Source organism: Anolis sagrei, chromosome 1 (assembly GCF_037176765.1).
Source record: "Anolis sagrei isolate rAnoSag1 chromosome 1, rAnoSag1.mat, whole genome shotgun sequence".
Taxonomy (NCBI): domain Eukaryota; kingdom Metazoa; phylum Chordata; class Lepidosauria; order Squamata; family Dactyloidae; genus Anolis; species Anolis sagrei.
Genome location: NC_090021.1, coordinates 123978822 through 124004510, shown reverse-complemented (window position 1 = coordinate 124004510; position 25689 = coordinate 123978822). Strand labels below are relative to the sequence as shown.

Sequence of the window (25689 nt, the reverse complement as noted above, 5' to 3'; positions counted from 1 at the left end):
ATTAATTATACAGTCATATAGCTGTTTCCATTATTATAACAATCATATGGTCCAGTTCAATGTCCAGTGCCATTATGCCTGCTAGCCAAAAGCCTGGTTCCAAAATCACATTTTCAGTTTTTTCCTAAAGGAAAGGAGGGAGGACGCCAATATAATCTCACTGGGGAGCAAATTCCACAAGCGGGGGAGTCACCACCGAGAAGGTCCTGTCCCTCGTCCCCACAAGACGCGCTGTTGTTGTTGTGCGCCTTCAAGCAATTTCTAACTTATAACAACCCTAAAGTTGGGATTTTCCTGACAGAATTTGTTCAGAGGAGGGTTGTTCTTGCCTTCTTTTGACTCTGAGAAGTCACATATAAGGTGAAAAGCACTTTATCCAGTATGCATCATATTCTGTTCAGTATTGAACCCATAGTAAAAGAACACAGGAAACCTTCTCACCCCATCACACATGATTCTCCCCTCTCACTTTCTTTCAATCCATGCACTTCCACCCTCCTCACACAGCTGATGCCAGACTCCTCCCAATCCATAGTTCCAGTGCCTACATCACTTAACCCCCCGCCCACCTTAAGTGCCTTGATTCTCAACTTCCCCACTTCCACCTCAGTTTATCCTCCACCAAACTCCATTCTTGAAGGGGGGGGGGGCTACAAAGCACTGACATTGCACAGTCCTTACATTTAAAAAGGAAAGAAAGCAAAGAGAAAAAATATTCATTGTAATTGTTGTATTCAAGGTCTTTTCCTGTATGCCACTTTAAGATGGCTTCCACCCAGATTTAAAGGAGAATGGAGCAACTGGAGCAGACCATGGCCAAAGCACATGCACAGAATACCTGGTATATCACCAGCCAACAAAAAGCACACAGCAGTTTGTCTGGCCTGGCTCGGTTGTTGTTGAAAGAGTTAATCTGATCAGGCTTCTTGGAAGAGGCAATCTGACCTTCCTCCTCAAGATGGTCAGCAGTTTGTCTCACTTGGCTCGGCTGCTCCTGGCTGCTTGAAGAGGTCAAGCTGATCTTCCTCCCTGAGGAATACATCACAGGCTGCTGTGAGGATCTGTACAGGCTTGATGAAACGAGCAGCAGCTGAAATCTCTGGATAAATAAGGGGTCTGGAAGACATAGCTCTTCGGTAGAATATGCCTTGGACCTTGACTGTTTCCCCAGAGTTAGAACACTGGAACATAACCTTGTTACTACAATCTTTTTTTTGGACTCTGCTTCCCTTGTAATCTTGTCTTGGACTTTGTTGTTCCCTGAACACTGGAATTTGAATCTTGGACTGTCTTCATGACTTTGGTGTATGAATTTGAACTTTACTTTGACCCCTAACGACCTGGCTTGACTTTGGAACTCTACTGCGGTTTGTACTCCAGAATTCTGAAATGTTATTTTAAGTGAACTCTTGGTGTATGGCATATGGACTGCAAACTTGGCTACTGTTTGCTCTTCCTCCTGAACTGGTTTTGGAGTACTCTCCGCGCTAAGTGGACTTACTGACCTTGATTTGTGTTTCCCCAACTGTGTGCTGTATTTCTGTTATGTCAGTCACATCTTTGAAATACTAAAGATTTTAGTCCTCCATTTAGGTAAATGTGGTCTTGCTCATCCTGTATTTGTTTGAGTAAACTCTGCCTGGGTTATCAGGTGAGAGCTGACTGGAATGCAACAAAAACTCTTGCTTTTGGTGCAGGCTGCAAGAAAAAGGGAAGGGTGAAGTCTATTGGCACTTGTCTTCCAAAACACACAGGATACTGATCCTTTCTAGGTGGTTGCCTGCTTAATGGATTTTATGTCATGTGATGGCACCTACTGACACAGTTCAAAGCTGCAGTGGAAGACTGTGTGATGAGATTCTGTGGGATTGTAACTTGTCCCAGTCAGGTTTCCATGGCTGAGCAGGGATTGGATCCTTAGTCTCCCATTGACTAAGGACCACTATACCACATTGGCCTTAGGTAATTTCAAATACAGGTGATAAGTAGGGAAGGAGGGAATCAATCTAATATGATGCTAGTCGAAGTGAGCAAATACGAAAAGTGCTAGTAGCTGTCACAATCAGCAAGTATTGTAATAGGCTGCCAGGAGAGGCAATCAGGTGCAGAAGATTTATAGAACTGCAAATGTATCATTTATTAAAAGTATCACAACACTGATAATACAGAACATACCCTTTGCTTCCATTTACTGTGTGATAAGAGAGAGCGAGTCAGATATTTTCCTGCTGCATTTAAAAATGTGCTGAGGCAGTGGGTTTCAAGTACGCAAATTATTTGGAAAGATTACAGTGATAAATAGCCATTCAGACAGTACTAGAGGGGTGAAAAGGAAAGTGGATGGGAATGAAGGTGTGTGATGCTCAAAGTGGTTTGTCTCCATATGTCCAATAATCCTCTGTAGCCACACTTACTCCTATTTTCCCCAGTCAGCACACTTCATTGTCTGTTCATTTTAGGGATGTGCGGAATATTCACAGATATTTCTTGTTCAAAATGAAAGAGGCTGTCTCCACACATTGAAACAACATGTCTAACATTACCAGATTCCTCAAGAGTCCTCTTTTTTAGCATGAGAACAAGGGTTAAGTGTTTTGCTTTTCAAGTACAAAAAGGAAGCAGTTTTGCCATACTATGGTATTTTCTGTTTACCCTTCTGTACAGGAAAGTCAGAAGGAATTACCTGACAGCTGAACATGCTTGTTTGACGTGGGGGTGGAGGGGGGGGGTATCACCATTTTGGTGGCACTATATATTCTAATTGTCATATCTGTGAAACTGCACTATTAAAATGTGTAGAAGTTTATTCCTTGCAAACTCAAAAATGCACAGAAGGCAAAAATATCTAATTATCTTTCAAATTATGAAATAAATAAATAAATTTTTATTCTCTTGTGCATTCATATTTACTTTGTAGTAGTCCACCTAATTTCATATTCTCTGGAGGCACCAAACTTTAAAATGGGGTGGTGGTGAGGGGAAATTCATCCCTCCTGTTTAAGGAGCTCCATTGGCTGCCATTTATTTTCTGGTCCCAATTCAAGGTGCAGGTTCTTACTTACAAAGCCCTGAACCGTTTCGGACCCGCCTACCTGCATGACCGCATTTCCCTCTTTGAACCCACACGATCTCTTTGATCTTCTGGAGATACCCTCCTCTCGCTCCCACCTCCATCGCACACGCGACTAGTGGGAATGAGGGAGAGGGCCTTCTCTGTAGTGGCCCCTCGGCTCTGGGATTCACTCCCCAGTGATATTAGGCAGGTCCTCACTCTGGCAATCTTCAGGAGGAGCCTGAAAACTTGGCTGTTCCAATGTGACTTCAGTGATTGATTACATGATAATCTCTGACCAAACTCTGCATAAAATCCCCTCAGAAGCACTTTATTTTCTTGTTGTGCAATTAAATCCTACCTTATCCCCCGGAGCCCCTCCCTGATATTTTACATTGCCCTATCTCCCAGTGTTTTAAAATTTTAATCCTTGAATTTGGCCCTGCCCATGGTGATCATTTTTAATGCTGTAATGTTTTGATTTTATATTGTGTTGCTTATATACATTGGTTTTGTATTTTAGGTTATTTTATTTTTTTGATTTTCTGTTGTGTTATTGTATTGATGGGTGTGGCCTCATGTAAGCTGCCCCGAGTCCCCTTGGGGAGGTGGTGGCAGGGTATAAAGTTTTATTTGTTGTTGTTGTTGTTATTATTATTATTATTATTATTATTATTATTAAGGTGCATCCATTTTCTGGATATTTTTGTATTTAGGTATTTTTGGAGATATTTTGTAGTAGAAAATTACTTTTTATCTCACCCCCCAGCTATTTTACTACTTTTGGATAGCACTTTCCTATCACTCATGTAAGTAACACATTTTACGTCCCCAAATTCGAAACCTGAAAACAGAGTAGCTTCTGGAAGTGAGGGGATCCAACATGATACAGTCAGAATTTGAGAATATGATCATCCTTTCTCCTGTACTGTGAGTTAGATTAATCAAAAGCCTTCAATTAAAGTTTTCCACTTCCACAATGGCAGAGGAAATCATCTTCACCATTTTTCCCCTCTACAGTCTGTTTTCTTTTGTTTCCTGACCCCCCTCTATAATGTTAAAGGAAGAAGGGTCGAGTGATGAGAGGGACTAGAAACTGGCAACATTCTTGCTAGTGAGAGTTTTTCATGTGAGGGCACTTACACCTATTCTGTGCACCTTGGTTCTGTTGTAGAGATAAGGCTCGCTATGGATTTTTCAAACAGTACAAAAGGTCCTTATCAAATGTAGAAAAGTTCTATTATGATATCCCATTTATTGTGAAGTTGTGAATAGTCCTATGTACAATTTTGCAAGTACTGTTAAGATACACAATCACGGTTTGTATCTGTTAAAGATAATCCTGTCTGTGTGTATTGGATATAGCCAGCTATATAAAAATCTCATAAATGATAAGCTTGACTAAGAACATGTCTTCTTTGCATGGAATGACTCTTTCCATCTTCCTGAGGATTCACTCATGGGAGATGTTTTTGTGCTCTTGTGAAAAATGTCCTCTTGCCTTGGCACCATAGTCCACCCAGTTCATTGAGGTCCCCCAACACTCCATGGAGTATTTTCTGTTAGCTGGATGAGCTGCTGCAATGGATCAGGGACAGAGGAGTTCTGCTTCTGACAACTAGTTTAATGTTCTTGAAACTGGATCCAACCCATTTATCTGTAGTTGTTGATAGCAAAATTGGAAAGCTGAAGTTATGCCATCATGAGATTTTTTAAAAAACTGTAAAAATGCATGTTACATTTTGAAACAACAGTGAGAGCAAAATGGTGCAGAGTGCTGTGGTTTTCTCTATCTCAGTTCCTTGTATTCTGGAGACATTTTCCCCTTTGAAGTGACCTTTACAAATAGACAGTGGCTGAAATAGTCACTTGAAAGACTATTTTAACATTCTGTCATCATGCCTTTCTGCAACAATTCCAAACAGGGAACTATAAATTTACAATTGCACATCAGAGGGAGGGAAAGTTGTCCAGGTGCATCTTGCCAACTGCAGGCATCCTACAAGGTCATTTTTGTGTCTGCCAGGGCTCCAACATCCATTCTGGAAAAACTCCCTCCCCTTAACACAAACACTCCTAGAAGCTGAGAGAGAGAGAGAGATCTTTTTGCCACATTTTGCCAATAAGCTATTTTAGGGAATTTATTGCTTACTTGTCTGGGTGTATCTCCCTTTATGATCCACCTCAGAGGTTAAGATTGTTGGGGAGCCCCTTCTCTTGGTCCCACCACCCTTGCAAGCGTGACTGGTGGGGACAAGAGACAGGGCCTTCTCAGTGGTGGTCCCTCGTCTATGGAACTCCCTCCCCAATGGAATCAGGTCAGCCTCCTTCCTCCTGTCCTTCAGGAAAAAAGTTAAGACATGGCTGTGGGATCAAGCATCCGAGCAGTAAATGTAGCAATGCAATAATGAGAATGATTGACAAATGGCTAGACCTTGGACTATTATTTGAATTTGCATGATTTTAATTGATGTTTTAATAATTGATGTTTTAATTACTTGGTTTTAATTGCAACTGTTAATTGTAATTATATGTTGTTGGCATCAAATTAAATTGCTGACTGTTGTGAGGACACTCTGAGTGAGAATGGTGGGGTACAAATGTGAGAAATATATAAATACACCCTGAAGTGACCCAGAAATTGTTTTCCTGGCTAAACATACATGTAGCACGCAATGCAAAAATAATTAAAATAGTTTTAAAATAAATTAAAATATAAAAGATACATAAAACATGCCAAATTAAAGGCTACCCCTGCTTATACATTAAAAAATTCTTAAGTAAAAATGTCTTCATCTGCCATCAAAATGAAAGTGGGGGAGGACCAGCCTACTTTCCTCAAAAACGAACTGGCAGCCAGTGGAGAGATTTTATTATACGTGTAATATGATAAATCCTAGGTGCACTATTAACCAATCTGGTTGTCATATTTTGAACTAATAGGAGCTTTGAAACTGAATACAAAGGTAGCCCAATCCATGAAGTTACTTGTGCATACACTACCATCTTTAGGCCTTCCCATTCTAGGAAGGGGCACAGCTGACATACCAACCAAAGCTCATAATAAGCACTCCAGACTATCACATGTATCAGGCTGACATGTGGAAGGAGAAATCCAGAAGCACCCCCAATCTTTAAGCATATTCTTTTAAAGAAAATTAGCCCTCCTCAGGGCTGTTTGACATACTTCCAAAATCAGATTAGGACTCTTGACAATCAGCACCTCTATCTTCCTCAGATTCAGATTCAATTTATTTTTCTTCATTCACCCCCTCCATTCACTTCCTCAGGAATTCATTCAGAGGAAGCACACTATCCTTAGAGGATACTATTTTAAAGGTACAGTATGGAAGTGTCATGAGCATATTGATATAGGTTAATAATCTCTTATATGGAATTCCTAAATATAAAATACTCCATTTGGGTAGCTGAAATTGTGATACCTTCTCTTTCTGTAGGTACATAAGCTTTGATTCGTACACAAATTACCTTCTGTCTATGTTATATGATATTTAATGCAACATAAACAAATATCATACTTTGAGTTGGCTTCTATCTCCAATATATTTCTTATTTACATGTATAGGTATTCCAACATCCTAAAGAACTTGAAATCCAAAATACTTTTGGCCCCAGGCATTTCAGATAAGAGATGCTAAACCCATAGCACTCTACCCCATGCCTCCAGGTAATTTTTCCCAATGGTTACATATAGATGTTAAACATTAGGGCTGGGCGGTTTCGTTCGTTAATTTTGTATATCGTTTTTCCCGTTAATTTCCCATATACGAAACGATATCAAACTTTTTTCCAAACCCGGAAGTGTATTTTCAAAATCGAAACAGCATGCGCCAAATATTTTTGTATTTCCGTCCATTTCAGAAATACGTAAGATGGCTAGATGCTTGCTGGGAGCTCCGGGAGCCAATCAGAAGAACCCACGGAGCTGATTGCCCTGTGGGTTCTCCTGATTGGGCAGGCTGCCCTTTAAAAGCGGCTCCGCGTGGCCGCATTGCTCAGTATGGGCTGAGGCGCGGAGCCAGGAGGTACGAGAGGTTTGCTTTCTATTTGCTGTGTTTCTAAGTTGACTCGGGAGAGCCAGGACTCAGGAGGGTGGGACGGAGCTGGGAGCAGCGGGGAGGCTCAGTCTGTTTGTCCTGTGGCTCTTTTTGGCAAGCATTTTCTGCAAAATATTTTTTTATTATTAAAAAAATAATAGTTAAATTAAAAAAATATTTAAAAAATATTGAAAAAAAAAGGAATACAGTGCACATCTTTGGTGAAACAAAAGCAGTTTCACCCAGTTTGTTGTGTGCCCTGTGGAAATTTCGTTAATGCTTTGCGCATGCGCAACCGCAGGCGCCATCTTTACAAAACGTTTTGTAAATATTAACGAAATTTCGTTAATACCAAACTTTTTTTATGGAAAATTTCGGATATATTTTTAAATACAAAATGCTGAGGCACCCTAAAAACGAAACGATATTAGAAACAAATTTTTCCGTTGTTACCCAGGCCTATTAAACATCATTGGAGATAGGATGACACCTTGTGGTGTGCCATGTAACAGCTTCTTTCTTTGAAGACCAGCTATGCCTAAGCAACAACCATCTGGAACCTACCTGAGAGATAGGACCAAAACCACTGACACACAGTGCCCCACTTCCTGAAACTACCTGATTGTTCCAGAAGGTACCATGGTTAATGGCATCGATGAGAACACCAGAACTTGCAAAGATAATTCACCAAGGTGATCTTGCAGCCACAATTCCATATCCTGCTCTTATACCAATTTGAAATGGGTTTAGAAAACCCGTTTCATTATGACATATTTGAATTCTGTGAACTTTCATAAATGTTTAGCAGAAATAACCTGAAACCAAAGTCTCACCCTTCCTTACTTGCTAATTTTTCTGATAAAAATGTGTATCATACCACCATGTTAACTACGACAACAAGTAACATATTTTATATGTCTAATTGCTCAATATATTCCTTCCTCTGTCTCCACATTTCTGGCAATATTTGAAAACCAAATTCTATATCCTTAGACCTAGAAGGAGGTGAAGGCTGCACCTTCTTTGTACATATGTGACATACTACCTTGGAGTCTTTCTTTCTCTTAGGATAATCTGAAGACAGTCTATTAGAAGCAGGTTTTCTAACTTAGATAGCTTAAAAAAGACAAACAGACATGAAACTGACTCTTCACATTTATGTTATGTGGGAGGAACATGGCCAAATTAATTTTGTATTGTTAATTATTGATGTGCTTGGAGTCTTTTCTTTATTTGTCTGAAGGATCTTCAATGTGGGGGGGGGCCCATATTTTAGCCACCTCTTTGTTCTCCTTTTCACTTTAGTAAATATATTGCACCATAAAGTATGTTCTCAGGGAATAAAATTTCCCAAGTAGGAAGGTAATGGTTACCAGCCTGGTGCAACTTCCACAACAGTTCCACAACGGTCGATTCACCAGTGTAACTGTAGGAACAATTTGGTATGTTAAGCAGAATATAGCAAGTGCAATGTGATTTTGTGTTATCAAACAGGATATACGCAGGGTACTCTAGTAAGGTTACCAACTAAGATTTACATTTATTGTTATAGAAAATGCATATTGGATAGAAAAGTATACAAAAGAAGATTACTTTTACTTTAGTACAAGAGGATCTGATGTGTGGGTGTAAGCCATCCAAAAGCTGAAAACTTCATGGATACTTCCTTCTCAGACAAAGGGTCATAAAAGGCTAACTTTAACAAGACAGGCAAGAAGTAGAAAAAAAGCTCTAGCATAAAGATAAAAGAAACAGTGAAGTGAAAACAAAAGGGCAAACATGCCCCCTAGAGCTCCTTATCACTAATCACTCTTTACAAGTGTTGATGTATCTTTGCTTTCAACACAAACAACAGAACACAGGTCTGTTTGTATAAATAGCCAATGCTTGTATTGTATAGTAGGACCTATGAAGAAACTCTTTCAGGTTCTTCTCAAATCTTGTCAAGATGCTATCAGTTACCATTATTCAGACTTATTCGTTTGTTATCAATTTATGTACTCCTTATATGCATATAATGCATACTTTTTCAGTCTTCAGTCTTTCCTAAAAAAAAGCCTTTTCTTAGACATTGTAGTCTAGTCCCACAGGTATACTCATAATATGCTTATTATTATAGTCTACAAATACTTGCTTTATTTGTTCTTGTATTGTGATGTTATTTCATTGCCCACTTTTAAACTTTCCTTTTTTTAAAAAAAATAAGGCAAAAATGGAAGGAACGAAGGACAAACATAATACAAAAAGTTCATCTAGCACCTTTGTCTGAAAGAATTTTGAAACACTGAATTCAAGGACAGCAGGAAAAAGCCATTAACGCGCGTAATGAGAATGCAGTATAAACCCTGCAATGTGATATTAATGTATCAGTTAATATTTTGGTTCATTTCACATTACAATGTTATCAATTTCATTGTCTAACTTGTATTTCCCACATGCTGTGTGCTTTGAAACAGAGGTTGTTTCTATGTGTATAAATCTTATGCCATTCTCATTAATACATGCCATATGATTACCATTTGGTTTTTTGTTTCTTCTTGTGTCTGTAAATAACCACAGGTGGCAGTCGTGGGACTCAATGGTAGTGTCATAAATGTTTAATCAGCAACATCTGACACGGTGTGCATTTACTGCATGATTGCACTGTCATGTTTGACACAAATGATGGATTGCTCCTCCAAAGGAGCTTTCAGCAGTTGTTCTTTGTAGGATTAGTCAGTTGCTAATAATAGTAGTTATCCCATGTGAGATCTCCTACCTTTTTTTTTTAAAGAACAGGCATTAAATATATGTCCCCAAAATTATCTTGCAGCAATGAGGATGCATTGCACAATAATATAAATGAAATAAAAGTACAGTGTCCATAATGTAGATGTCAATGGCATAAACCTGTTAAATAGCACTGCCTGAAAGTCTGGAGAATAAGTTGTTCACTTTCTTTCCAGTTGGAAAAAATGAATGTAAAACTGAAAGAGATCTATATTCTTGGTGTGGATTTCAGACTATCTTTCAATAATTAGCCGAGATTTCCAGTGGTTTTAGAGCTGGTCAGTGCCACTCATCTGCACACCAAAGAACAAAACCTTGTGACTGACAGTTTTCATATGAGTCTGAAATTGACCACAGGGCTCTTTAAACATGTTGTGACAGGAGCAATCTGAACTAGCTACAGGAAAGTTAGCACATGAAATTACCAATGTCAGGTTTTAACTTCTCATATCAAGTACAGCACCTTATTCTGAAAAAGAGGAAGAAAGAAAAAAATGTTATGCTCCATCTTATCTTCTCTCTTCCTGTCAAAAATAAAATCCTGACTGGATCAATCCAGAAATCCCACATTCTTTTCCTCACTGTAGAAACAGTATGAGATCTGAATGAGTTGCCTACAGAACTGAATAGCATTTACTTCACTGTGGTTTTCTCTTATTAATTTTTTACAAATTGGCATTGCCAATATCTATTTCCATAGAGTAGATAACTGAAATAGTTGATAACAAGATTACACAAGTAGTCAGTGTAGGCATCATCATGGCAGATGGGCCGTTGCTTTCCTTATTTGCCCTTCTCCTCCCAAATTGAGAAAAATCCAAGTGTTCCTGACTTTCTCACAGGGTAGTGTCACAAAATAGGTTTCATCTGTCACACAATACACTTCTAAGTTATATTCAAACAATGTGATAAAGACAATGTATAGAAGGAAATTCCTGTCAATGTACAACTTTAAACTAAACATGAAATGTTAGGCCATACATTACTAGCAGTAAGGAATGTACCGGGGGGTGGGGTATGAATAGAAGCACCTCCCTTCCACCAAATATTTAATTATGTTTGTGGATTTGGCACCACATATCACATACATTCCAGTTTGGAATTTATAATCTGGTACCAAAATATATAAATTTGTACCCACATGTAAGACTGAATATATATATATGTCAAATGTACTGTAGTGTTTCTTAAATTATGTTGTCTATCAAGGGGATTACAACATATTATTTGTGAAGCCATCTAGCTGAGATATGAACACTATTACCTGGACAATTTAAGTTCTACTGGGAATAGCAAGTGTATTTTGAATTGAAATACAAGGAAAATGTATTTTAACGGAGAGCCCTTCCACACAGATTAATAAAATCCCACATTATCTGATTTGAATTGGGATATATGGCAGTGTGAACTCGGATATTTATTTAAAACATTTATATATTTATTTAAAACATTTCTATTCCTCCCTTCTCACCCCGAAGGGGACTCAGGGCGGAGCACAACATACAAACAGCAAACATTCAGTGCCGGGACATAAATATATTTTACACATACATAATCATTAAAAGCATTTATCTCAGCATTAAAATCCACTGTTTATCCCAGATATCCCAGTTGAAAGCAGATATTGTCTGTTATTGTGCCTTGATATCCTGGGTTATATGACTGTATAGAAGGGCCCAGAGACTTCCATTTTTAAAATGTTAGTTTTTCTATTGAAACTTTTATTTATGGCATCTTAGTGGTTTGACATTATTTTCCACAGAGGCATTCTAAATAAAGCAAACAAGCAAAATCTCAATCTCCTATTTAGAAATGTTTTCATTCTTTTCTGATATTATTTCTGTATTTATAACCTTGAAATGCAGTGCTCAAGTGGTGGTTGTTTTAGGGAGTTGTATTCTGACATATTTTCCAAAGGTACAAAATGATCCTAGGTTGGTAGTTTATCTGTATTGCTAAGTCTGATGGTGCTTTGAGGACTGCAAAGAGCTTTTCAAAGATTTAAGAGAATGTTCTCCACAGATGTGAAATGAATCTTCTGGACTACTTGAAACATAGCTCTTGTCAGAATTATCAAGAAGGCATTGATTTCAGTGAGACCTGAAAGCCCTGAAGTATCCTGCTTTGTCAATCCATTACTGATAGGTTCCTTTTTGTAGGCAGTTCTGCAGCAGTTTACCCAAAGACTTGACAATCAAAAGGAGAACATATCTGAAGGGAGGTAGGGCAGATACTACCTTCTGTCCATTTAAGCTTCTGTCCCCCTCTTCAAGATTTTTCCCATATTCAAGTTCATGTAAATATAGTTCTCCCCCCTACCAGTTTTTTCATCTTGAATCCTGGGTAGAGGAAAGGGATCCCACTTTACTTCCACAATTCCAAAAATCCTGTATCTCCAGACCTAATGCTATGGACCAGGGTCTAGATCCTCCCCTCTCATCCTCAGGACAAGTTGAAGAAGTCAGGGTTTGTGTGTGTGTGTGTGTGTACACATGCATATAATTGTGTGCTGTTGGCCCTGATGCAGAATGCTTTGGAACAGTTGTTGTAGTGTCTACAGAGAATACAGCCAGCCAACTCATCCTTTCCACCTTCCTCCTGCTCCTCCTCCTCTTCTCAAACATCAGTGAGGACAATCCTTGCATCTCCAAGTCCTGACATCTCAGAAACTGAGGGCGTATGGTAATAAAATTATCCTTTTGCTGACTTCAAGTATGATTGATTCTGCGAAAGGAGCCACGATCACTACTATTTCTTCACCTGTTTGTTTACCAAAATGGGAACTGTTCAGCAGACCAACACTAGTGAAGTACGTTGTGTGCTTTGCATGGTGTTGGTTTGAATAAGCAGAATTGTATGGATGCAAAGAGCATCAGGACCCAGCTATCCCCTGTATCAGGCATATCAAAGAAGATTCAGGTTGCTTGGCCCTAGGCAGAGATACATTTTTTTCTAAAGCTCTATTCTGAGTTATAAATACCTCCTTTTGCTGCTTTGCCTTAGATAGCACATTTGCTGCTGATAAGAGACAGGAGGACGAGGACACAAGCTGGTGCCTACTGCCAGCAGGGTGAAAAATGACAGTTTTAATTAAAAACGTATTTCTAGAAACAATTCCGATTTTATATATAGCAAGTTGGTACATCTCACACCATGAACTTTAAGATTGCTGTGCTGAGCAAATGCTTTCTTTCATCATTAGCCTACACTGCATTTTCTCCCCTCCTTTTGGTCCTTGGTTTGATGAATAAGTGGTTAGCTGTTAATGTCTCTTAGGCATGCACATTAGCAAATTGAAGTTTTTCATCTAGCCACAAATACAGAGGAATTTCTCCCTACAGAAACATGCAGGAGATGTAGTACATTCCTTTTCTTTTTAATTATATCAATACATTGGGGGGGGGGGGGGGTTGAAAGAGATATTGTAAAGGGGTATTTCAAATGTTTTGCTCACATGTCAACAGTCAAATGAGCATAGAGGAAGGCTGAACTTCAGCTGCTGTTTCTTTTCTGCAAAGGGAAATGATGGATTTGCAAAGGAGATGAAATCTAAACTAGCAATTTTGAACTTCATACTTACTACTTCCCCCCATTTGAAAAAAACTTCCGGTAAGATGGCGGGGGAGCTAACAGCTGATTCCAGAGCGGTCCGGTGAGAAATACCTAATCTGAGCCTAATCCCCCTCATCCAACCCCCCCTCGACCACCAACCGTCACCTTGGCACCCGGGGGTTTGAAGGAACCCTCTGGGGGCCTTTTTTGGCGGATATACAACGAGGGAGGGAGTTAGAAGAAGGAAGAGGTGGAGAGGTAGAACGCCGAGGCCTTTGCCATTTAGGCCCAAACGGAGCGTTCCCTCACAATCACAATCAATCCAACTGTGGCTGCCGGACTGCCTGAAACCCCCCCCCCCCCCAAACAGACACACAAACTCACGTTGCTCCTGCTGTCGCCCGTCCTGTCGTGCCGCTTGGGAAGCGGGTTCTGCTCTGCTCGGGCCGGCATTGTGGGCGCCATTGCCGCTTCAGCGGCTGGGCCCGGCGTGTGACTCGGCGTTCTGCGGCGGCGCCCGGCTGCTCGGCTCCCTCGCCGCCTCGCTGCTTCCGCGGCGCTGCTGCCTGGCGCTGGGGCTGGAATCCCGCTGCATTGGCTGCCCGCGACCTCGGTGTCCCTGCTGCCGCGCGGCCGCCATTGACGCCGAGGGATTGGGCGCGCCGCGCCTCCCGGCCTGGCTCAGCGAGCGCTGCTGCTGCTGCTCCAGCGGGGATTCGTCCATCGGGCCGGCTGGGACTCATCGCGCCCCACCGCTACATCCCGGCCCAGATCCAGCTGGCGGCGAGCGACCTGTGGCTCCGGCTCTGGCGCTCCATGATTCTGCGCCTGCCTTCCAGTATTCGGCTTGTTCGCCGGTCGGGCGACCATCTGGCGCTCAGCGTCGCTGTGGCCTACGTGACTGCCTCGATTGGGAGAACCAACCACTTGGAGCTTAAAGATCTCCCCCTTTCCATCGGGGGGCGACTGGTCAGCGTAGCCCTGCCTTTAGCCGCCATCTTAGAACACCATCCTACCGCGTTATTGCTGAGAGTGTGTATATGATTCCTTGTGAACTGTGCCATAATTGCAATGGTAATAATATCAGTGTGTTAGCAATAATTAATAACAATTAACATCATATTGCGGTCGTTGGGCTCAAAATAAGACTTTACATTACGGACAGTTGAGCTTAAACGGAAATCCGGAAGTTCTGTCCGCTCATGACTCAGGGTCTAATTGCAATCTGCAGAGCGCCATACCAAAGGACTAACTATCCATTCCTCCTATACTGCCCTCTGTGGCCTAGGAAAAAGTGCAAATAATTTCTATCATACAAGGGACAACTTGCGAAGCGTGCTGCTAATTAACATCAACTGCAGATACTGCCTTCATTACACAGACTACCATCGGCTCTGCTGGATAGTCCCCCACCCAGGACAACCAAGTAGAACCAGAGATCAGACCCTGGGTGCCGGTTTGTTGCTCCACGGGCCTAGGGAGCTGGGTTTCTTGGTGCGAATTGTTGTCCTGATTTAGTGGTCGGAAAGGGCATTCACTCTAGAAGCCAGTAAATTCTGCATTAGTTGCACTTTAAAATCTTTAGAACTACTCAGCACGAAGTCACTTTAACCTATGCACCTTGGTCCTTTTTATCAGAACCACATCATTGCAAAACAACTGCACTTTATGTTCTTTAATCCGGGTTCCCACACTACTGGAGTAAGCATATTTATTGTTAACATCGATATATTATTGTTATCCTAAGTCAATGCTTGCCCTGCCTTGTTGCTACTGATATTCCTCCAATCTCTAATACAAGTGCACTTTATAACAATCATAGCACAAGTGCACTTTATATCAGCTTTAGCACGAGTGCACTTTTACCAGCTTAGCACGAGTGCACTTTATAACCTTCAATATACTAGAGAGAATGGTCAGCATTAAGGGATGGGATCACCGGGATTCAGAGACAGTTAACAATAATGGTAAACATGTGCTTATTAATGAGACCACAGCTGCTGGAGACGGAGGGAACATCCCCGGGGGGGGTGGGACCGCGGGTGGGGGAGCCGCCATAGAGGTGGTGACTGGTAGAGGGAGATACGGGAAAGGGAGAATAAAACTTCCAATTCGGCCCAAAATTTATAGTAATAAATTGGCTATCCCTAAAGATGCTAGAAATCAAAGACAAAAGCAAATCCGGCTCAAAATCTTTAATAGGACATTGGCAATTCCAAAAATAGACACTACTATTCGGCCCGAAAGTAACAAAAATAGATTGGCAATTTCAAAACCTACTCCCGACAAAATACAGCTGAGGTGCCAAGACGGTGGCCCCTCCAAGCTAAAGGTGGTGCTGTTTAATGCCAGGTCGGTAAACGGTAAAACTGCCATCATTCAAGACCTAATCCAAGAAGAACAAGCCGACCTGGCTTGTATAACGGAAACCTGGCTGGACGAGGGGGGAGGGGTTAATCTCTCCCAACTCTGTCCACCAGGTTATTCCGTGCAGCACCAACCAAGGCTTGGAGGGCGGGGAGGCGGAGTCGCAGTGGTCTATAAGGACTTTATTCCACTGATCAGGTGTCCCATCCCACAATCATCTTCCTTTGAATGTGCCGGCTTTAGGATAGGTGACCGGGACAGGATAGGGATTCTAGTAGTGTACCGACCACCCCGCTGCACTACAGTCTCCCTACCTGAGCTAGCGGGAGTGGTCTCGGACATGGTGCTGAACTCCCAACGGCTTTTGGTCCTGGGAGACTTCAACATCCATGCCGAGGCCCCTCTCTCCGGAGCGGCTCAGGACTTTATGGCCTCCATGGCAACCATGGGCCTGTCCCAGTTAATATCTGGTCCCACCCATAGTGCCGGACACACCTTGGATTTGGTCTTTACCCAAGGATGGGATGAGGGTGACGGAATGGAGGAGCCGACCATCGCCCCTTTGCCATGGACCGATCACCACCTGATCAGTTTTAGACTAACTGTGCCTTCTAACCTTCGCAGGGGTGGTGGACCCATTAGAATGGTCCGCCCCAGGAGACTGATGGATCCAAATGGTTTCCTGATGGCTCTTGGGGATTTTTCCACCTCCTTGGCTAGCGATACTGTCGATGCTCTGGTCTCTGGCTGGAATAGGGAGTTGACCAGGGCAATTGACACTATCGCTCTGGAACGCCCCCTCTCGAGTAACCGAGCTAAACCAGCTTCTTGGTTTACTGAGGAGCTGGCAGCAATGAAGCGAAAGAAGAGGAGGCTAGAGTGCGTGTGGCGCCAGAATCCCACCAATCTAGCTCAAACACACCTGAATGCCTTTTTAAGGTCCTACGGTGTGGCAATAGAGGCAGCTCAGAAAACATTCATCACAGCCAATATTGCATCAGCGAAGAATCGTCCAGCTGAGCTTTTCCGAGTTGTCAGGGGCCTGTTAAACCCGCCGAAAAGCGAGGCCCCGGATAACTCGGTGGCTCGCTGTGAAGCATTTGCTCGATCCTTCGCGGATAAAATTGAGCGGATTCGGTCTGGCTTCGACGTCATGTTAACGGCAGTCTCTGGGGATGTAACGAGAGCATCTGCTTGTCCAGTTTTGTTGGATTCATTTCAATTGGTTCAGCTTGAGGATGTGGACAGGATCCTTGGAGAGGTGCGACCCACCACATGCATCCTAGACCCCTGTCCTTCCTGGCTGATCAAGGAAGCCAGAGGGGGTTTGGCAGGGTGGGTGAAGGTGATGGTTAATACCTCCTTACAGAAAGGAGAGTTTCCAGCGAGCTTAAAGCAAGCTATTATAAAACCGCTGTTGAAGAAACCATCACTGGATCCCACTCAATTTGACAACTTTCGGCCAGTTTCCAATCTCCCCTACTTGGGCAAAGTCATGGAACGTGTGGTGGCAACACAACTCCAGGGGTTTCTGGTAGACACTGATTATCTTGATCCGGCACAGTCGGGCTTTAGGCCGGGACATGGAACTGAGACAGCTTTGGTCGCCTTGGTAGATGATCTGCGCAGGGAACTAGACAGGGGGAGTGTGTCCCTGTTGGTTCTGCTGGACCTCTCAGCAGCCTTCGATACCGTCGATCACGGTATCCTTCTGGGCCGCCTCATGGACATGGGGCTCGGAGGCACTGCTTTGCGGTGGCTCCGATCCTTCCTTGAGGGACGGTCCCAGAAGGTGTTATTGGGTGACACCTGTTCGGCCCCACAACCGTTGTTGTGTGGAGTCCCACAGGGTTCAATCTTGTCCCCAATGTTATTTAACATCTACATGAAGCCGTTGGGAGAGATCATTCGGAGTTTCGGACTAAGATGCTATCTCTATGCAGATGACGTCCAAATCTGTCACTCCTTCTCACCTGTCACCAAGGAGGCTGTCCAGACCTTGAACCGGTGTTTAGCCGCTGTATCGGACTGGATGAGAGCTAACAAATTGAAATTGAATCCAGACAAGACAGAGGTCCTACTGGTCAGTCGGAAGGCCGAACAGGGTATAGGGTTACAGCCTGTGTTAGACGGGGTTACACTCCCCCTGAAGACGCAGGTTCGCAGCTTGGGAGTGATCCTGGACTCACCGCTGAGCCTGGAACCCCAGGTCTCGGCGGTGGCCGGGAGAGCTTTCGCACAATTAAAACTTGTGCGCCAGCTGCGCCCGTACCTTGGGAAGTCGGATCTGGCCACGGTGGTCCACGCTCTTGTCACATCCCGGCTGGATTACTGCAACGCACTCTACGTGGGGTTGCCTTTAAAGACTGCTCGGAAACTACAACTAGTCCAGCGAGAAGCAGCCAGGTTGCTCACCGGAGCGACGTACAGGGAGCACACCACCCCCCTGTTGCGTCAGCTCCACTGGCTGCCAATCCAATTCCGAGCAGAATTTAAAGTGCTGGTCTTGACCTATAAAACCCTATACGGTTCCGGCCCAGTGTATTTGTCCGAACGGATCTCCCTCTACATCCCACCTCGAAGTTTAAGATCTTCTGGGGAGGCCCTGCGAGGCTGGCGGGGACGAGGAGCAGGGCCTTCTCAGTGGCGGCCCCCCGCCTGTGGAACTCACTCCCCGGGGAGATTAGATCGGCCACCTCCCTCCTAGCATTTAGGAAAAGACTAAAGACCTGGATGTGGGACCAAGCTTTTGGTCACTCTGACAATTAACTCAAGGACCTGGAAATAGACAAAGACAAACGGAGTAGAACGGACTTATGGACTCTGATATATGGACCCTGACATGAGATTGTTTTAGGTTTTTAGGATTTTACTATGTACTGATGTTTTTAATTTAAGTGTTGAATTGTTATTTTTGTATTACTTGTTGTGTGTTCGGGCATCTAATTGTGCTCTCCCCTGTAAGCCGCCCTGAGTCCCCCCCGGGGTGAGAAGGGCGGGGTATAAGTGAATGAAATGAATGAAATAAATTTGGTGCAGCAAATCAGAACAGAACAGAACACCAGTAGTGGGACTTGAATGTAGTCTGATTTGCCCCTACTAATCGCCTGATACTATCACTTGACAGCAAAGGGGAAATCCTGGTTCTCTGAATTATGTTTGCCAGCAAACTCTTATTGGGCTGTCCTGTTTGACCTTGTGCTTTCTTATCTTTTTCATCCCTGTGCTATTAAACATTTAGAAAAGAGAGCTATGAATTTAATTCATTATTAGAATTGCTTCTTTGCTGCCAATCAATATGGATTATGTCGACAAGCGGCTTCTTTGGCAGAGAGTTATTAATCACGAGCAACTCTGTATTTATGTGTCAAAGGTTTTTTTTCTTCCAAGCTTACGCTTTTTCCCTTTTCAGTTCATGTCTGGCTTCTTTAACTTCATCTTGGCTTTCAAATACAAGAGTTAGCATTAAGTTTCATGATAAGGGTGGATCCAGTATTTTTGTCCCACAGCCAGAGCCATTTTGTTGAAGTGGAGGGAGTTGCAATTTTTACTCACTTTCCTTTTTTCCTGCAGCCTCCCCTCCTCCTCCCATAAAATCTCTGTGGGTTAGGCTATCTTTTGCAACAAAATAAACTAATAAAATATGTGTGTGTGTGTGTGTGTACACACACACACACACACATACACACACACACACACACACACACACACATACTCTGTGCAAAATGAGTACCTTAAAAAAAGAACTAATGAACGAAATCTCACCACAATAGGCAACAAAACGTCTCACAACACAAGGAGTGACCATCACTCAAAAATATATATATATGATTTTCTCATATGGGAGTTGTAGTTGCTGGGATTTATAGTTCACCTACAATCAATGATGGAATTGAACCAGACTTGGCACACAGAACTCCCATGACCAACAGAAAATACTGGAAGTGTTTGGTGGACATTGACCTTGAGTTTGCGAGTTGTAGTTCACCTATATCCAGAGAGCACTGTGAACTCAAACAATGATGGATCTGGACCAAACTTGGCACAAGCACTCAATATGCCCAAATATGAACACAGATGGAGTTTGGGGAAAGTAGACCTTGACAATTGAGAGTTGTAGTCACTGGGATTCACAGTTCACCTACAATCAAAGAGCGTTCTGAACCCCACGAACAAAAGAATTGGGGCAAACTTCCCACACGGAACCCCCATGACCAACAGAAAATACTTAAGGCCATCCAATCTAACACCAGGGCAAGAAAATGTAATCAAAGCCCTCCCAACAAAGAGCCACCCATCGATAGATAGATAGATAGATAGAGATAGATATGATTCACACAGACACAGATATAGTATCATAGATTTGAAAGGGACCCTTAAAGAAGGACAATGATATCTTGCATGTTCCAGGGTGGGCAAACCAGACACTCCACATCAACACTGACAAAGAAACAGCAAAAATTACTGTTTACCCACAAGCATAAAGAAATTACATATATTAGAAACTAACACTTTCTCATTACTTTATTTTCCAGATCAACAGACTGATTCCTGAGGAATCTTGGGGTTTTTCCTGCCATGGAGACTGGCGATCCTGTCGACGCCTTGGTCAATCTCTATAACAGGGAGATGTCCAGGGCGATAGATACGATCGCTCCCGAACGCCCTATCACGTTGCGTAGTGACAAGCCGTCTCCCTGGTTCACTAGGGAGCTGGCTGTGATGAAGCATATGAGAAGGGGGCTAGAGCGCATCTGGAGGAAATCCCGGGACATATCTGACCAAGCACTGGCTAAAGCCTCTCTTAAGGCATATTCTGTGGCTATTCGGGTGGCCAGGGAGTCTTTCACGACCACCCGTATAGCGTCTGCAGCAAATAGATCATCAGAGCTGTTTCGGGTTGTCGGGGAACTCCTTCACCCACCTGTGGTGGAGGAGACCTTCGACGACCCAGCAACTCGGTGTTGTGAGTTCGCACACCATTTTGCAGGTAAAGTTGCTCAGATACGTCTCGAGCTCAACTCCAATTTCATCACAGTACCAGATGAGGTGATTGAGGCATCTGCTTGTCCAATTTTGTGGGATTCTTTTAGGCTTGTTCTTCCTGAGATCTTGGAAGAGGTCCTTGGAGCTGTGAGGGCGACCACTTCAACTCTAGACCCTTGCCCATCATGGCTAATTAAATCGGCCAAGGAGGGGTTGGTTGATTGGTTTGTGTTGATCATTAATGCATCGTTGGAGCAAGGGATTTTTCCATCTAATTTGAAACAGGCGATGGTTCGTCCACTCCTCAAAAAGGCCTCCCTTGACTCCACGGTGCTGAACAATTACAGACCGATCTCCAACCTCCCTTTTTTGGGTAAGGTGCTGGAGCGGGTGGTCGCCTCCCAGCTCCAAGGCTTTTTAGATGACATCAACTACCTAGATCAGTCACAGTCTGGTTTCAGGCCTGGTCACGGCACCGAGACAGCCTTGGTCGCCTTGGTGGATGACCTCCATATAGAGCTGGACAGGGGGAGTGTGACTCTGTTGGTTCTCTTGGACATCTCAGCGGCTTTTGATACCATCGATCATGGTATCCTTCTGGGTCGCCTTTCTGAGATGGGTCTCGGGGGCACGGTCTTGTCGTGGCTCCGATTCTTCCTGGAGGGTCGCTCCCAGATGGTGAAGCTGGGAGACGCCTGCTCGGACCCCTGGCCTTTGACCTGCGGGGTCCCGCAAGGCTCTATTCTGTCTCCCATGCTTTTTAACATCTACATGAAACCGCTGGGAGAGATCATCCGGAGTTTTGGAGTTAGGTGCCACCTCTATGCAGATGACACACAACTCTACTACTCATTTCCACCGAATTCCAAGGAGGTCTCTCGGGTGCTGGATGAGTGCCTGGCCGCTGTGTCTATCTGGATGAGGAGGAACAAGCTGAAGATCAATCCTGACAAGACCGAGGTCCTTCTGGTCGATCGCAAACCTGACCGGGGTATAGGGTGGCAACCTGTGTTGGACGGGGTTACACTCCCCCTGAAACCACAGGTCTGCAGTTTGGGGGGAGTCCTGGACTCATCGCTTACGCTTGAGGTTCAGGCGTCGGCGGTGTCTGGGAGGGCTTTCGCACAATTAAGACTCATGCGCCAACTGCGACCGTACCTCGCAAAGGCTGATCTGGCCGGAGTGGTCCATGCCCTGGTCACCTAAAATAGTTAAAAAAAACTTGTTTGTAAATCTGTGTGACTCTGGGACATTACAAGGATAAAGAAATTAGTGCCTGCTCCCATTCCAAGTCATGTACAGTATGTGTGTGTGTGTGTGTGTGTGTGTGTGTATGCTGACAATGGATTGCCACAAGACAATTTCAGAAATTGGGGGGATGCGGTAAGTAAAACTATCAGGAATGCAAAATCAAATTCAAGTGGTTTACTGTCCAAGGAATGTGGGAAGGAAGGTGAAAGGATGGCTTGACTTCATGTAGACTGGCCCAAATGAGCGTTGATCATGAAACAGTGAAATTGAACGCTTTATTAATCAGTTTGCCAGACAATAAGATTATGATATATACTCACCCATAGCTTGAAATACCCTGCTTTACTGTCCCAGGTTCTGCATACTGGTCATCCTTCATACCTATCTGGAATTTCCATTACTTTTTGAATCAAGATTACAACTAGCTTAGAAAGCTGTCTTCTGTGTATCTATTTTCATCATATCCTGGAAGGAACTCATTATAATACTTTACCTATGTGATATGCCATGAAAGTACAATTCTGATTTAAGTCTCAGTATTCATTTAAACTTTTAACTAGCCATACACTTATAGTTCTGGGTATAAACACCTTTTGAGTCCAACAAGGCAATTATCACCACCCTGAACTTGTACATTTCCTGCGCTGCTAACTTGGTTGTTCCCCTCCCCATGTCAGCTATTTCACCCATTTAATGTATTTTCTTGGCATACTTTCTAAGTAACTATGATCAAGATTAGCAATCAATTGCATTTTATTTAATGGCTACACTTTGCAGAAGAAGGCCTGACAGATCGTGCTTTATTGATTAACTGACCGGGTTAATTTTCTTCAGCTCTCATTCTAGTTGGCTTTCCTCTGTTTTGAAGGTAGTCGTTCTGTATAAAGCAAAATGATCTCACCTTCTTCATTTCTTCAGGGAATGTGACTTGAAATGAATAGGAGAATAGCTTGGATTAATGTATTTTTTAAAAACTTCAGGCAAAGTTTACTAACATATGTTTCACATCAATCAAAAATATCCACATCAAATGATATGCTTAGAAAATGAGCCTTCTGTTTCTTCACATGCATGAGATGTGTCTACCAGAACGCATATTCAGTTTACAAGCAGTTTGTTTAATGCGGCAAGATTTTCAATGTAAATGTGTTTTTAAACTAATCCAATACCATATGTATGGTGCAGAATATGTGCATATTTGCCATTTTATGGCTTAAAACATTCAGTGTGCTTTTAGCAAAAAGTAGTACTGACGCTTCTTTCCGAGTCTCTGGATCAGCAATACTTTAAACATTGGATGGGGGGAGTTATTGATCTCCATTATTTGCTGAAAATATTTCACAACTTAGCAATCAAAAACTAAACTATGCCTTCCTTATAAGACCACATTTATATACATATTGATTTGAACACTGCCAAATTTAGTGGACTTAATTCTGAGCAGGAATGCAGATATTCTCCTATTTCATTATGATGGTTAAAACCTAAAATGCTCAAAACCTTTTCTCCTGTTGGATACAATAGTGAGAGTTTGATTATTGCATTTTCTGAACATTGTGTAGGTTTCTTTGAAAATTGGATGTTCAAAGGAGTGGTTTTCTGCTTTGGAATTCTGACTCTGCCATCGCCCTCATAATTAGGCTCTTCAACAGGTTTACTTTTTTGAAACCTCACCAGTTTCCATTCTAATAAACAGTGTCTGTGGCTAGTTACAGCAGCACTTTTGTCTATATGCAACCCATCATGACATTGTGTCCATTGTATAAGGTTGACTATAATACTTTCAAAACTCCAAATGTGATCAGTACCACAAAAAAATTTTTTTTGGAGGGGGGGGGGGCTTGTTACAAAATTCTGTGTCTGATCAAGTTCAAAATGTTTGATAACTGGAAAGAACATATGTGAGTGTAGTTTACTTTAGGATAATTCGGTGAAGAAATCCAGTAATTTTATTGAAGGATTGGAAATTGTGATATTTGTTCTTCTCACTTTGATTAGAAAAAACATAATTTTCAGATAGCTTTTTTCTATTGCTAAATTCTACATTTTAATTAAATGTTCTCGTTAATTAGTACCTGTCTTTGATTGTGATTGCATTGATGTGCATTTAAAACAAACATTTTATTCATAAACAATCAATAGAATCCCTAATCTGTAATTTCTGTCAGTGAAATGTATTTAAAGGTAGTAACATTTGTCACAATGTGTATGCAGAAACACTTTCTATATAATGGTAAGCAGGCCTGGAAAATAACATTAGAAGTCTATGTTTTCATATTGTCTGATAGATTTGTGAGCTTCTTATGAAGCTCGACTGGAAAAACAAATCAATATTTGCATTAAAATAAGTACCAAATGATTTCTGCAGAGAAGGGAAAGATTGCACACCCAACATGATTCTCAGAAGACATATGAATTGATTCACAGTATATTGATAAATATGACTCAGTGTTTTATAGATATGCTAAGACTTCACACTAGCCACTTGAGCAGGAAGAATCCTGTGATTCTCTTTTATGCCTTCACACACACATACACACACATTTTCACATGCCATGTATATAGTACAGCTTTCATGAAGCAACAAGGCTGATATTATAAAGTCTTAACACATTCTCCAAATGTAGCAGCACATCTGTTGACTGCATGGCAAATTCCAAACCAGATGTTAGAGAAGGAAATATGTAATTAAAACATGGTTTCCAGTAGTATCACCACCATATTATAGTATTTTAATGCGTTTATTATGTTATCCATTGATCCATAGCGGATCATTTTGGAAGGGTTTTGCAATTGTAACAATTCTTATTTTACAGTAGTTTTTTCAAACATATCATTTGCTTTGCATTATGTAGATTTAAATGGCTCACTGTTTCCTCTGGCTAATATGGTTGGGGTAATTTTATATCCTGTGTTTTATATTTCTGTTGGAAGCCAAACAAAACAACGTTTGGTTGAATTATGGCCAAGAGTGCAACCCTCTTGGCACATTCTCTGCAAACTAAAGCTAATTCCATGTTTTAATGCCTTATAAAATTGAGCAAATGTTATATATTTTACTGAACTGACAATCATAGTCACAACATATTTTTCCCTCTACGAGTCAGCTGGAAATGGATTTACATTCATAGAGGGTACACATATAGCTTTTTACGATTATTTATTTATTTATTTTAGAGCATTTCTACTTCATTCTCCAGCCAAAAAGGCTCCCAGAGCAGCTTAGAAATCATTAATTTGACAATCCGCTGCTCCCAGGCTTATAGTCTAAAAAGGCATGACACACACAAGGAAAACAGGATGGCAGCAAGGGAGGGGATTAAGTCTTGCAGAATACTTCTCAGAGCAGTGGGTCTGGAGAGAGGGCCTATCCCCAGCTCTTGGGATAGGAAAGTCATGATGGAGCTGTACCTGGTAGCATTTCTCTCCTGCAGAAACCATAGCAGTGCTAGTTGGTATGGAAGGATTAATTTATTTATTCCAAGGCCGTGATGACTTACTAATTAATTTGACTGGCAGTACAGGGAGTTTGTTGTTTTTCAACAATATTAGTCATTATAACCCCTTTTCACCTGCAGTCCTTCACAAGCAAATGACAATAGTCACAGATAATATTTTAGGACTATATCACACAAAGGGGGCAAACAGACATTG

General features: G+C 42.2%; 1 protein-coding gene across 2 annotated transcripts in view; it reads left to right on the top strand.

Annotated features, from left to right (window-relative positions):
- The window catches only part of CSMD1 (CUB and Sushi multiple domains 1), a 1217927-nt gene that overhangs the window by 578800 nt on the left and 613438 nt on the right, over positions 1-25689 (top strand). The window lies entirely within an intron of this gene.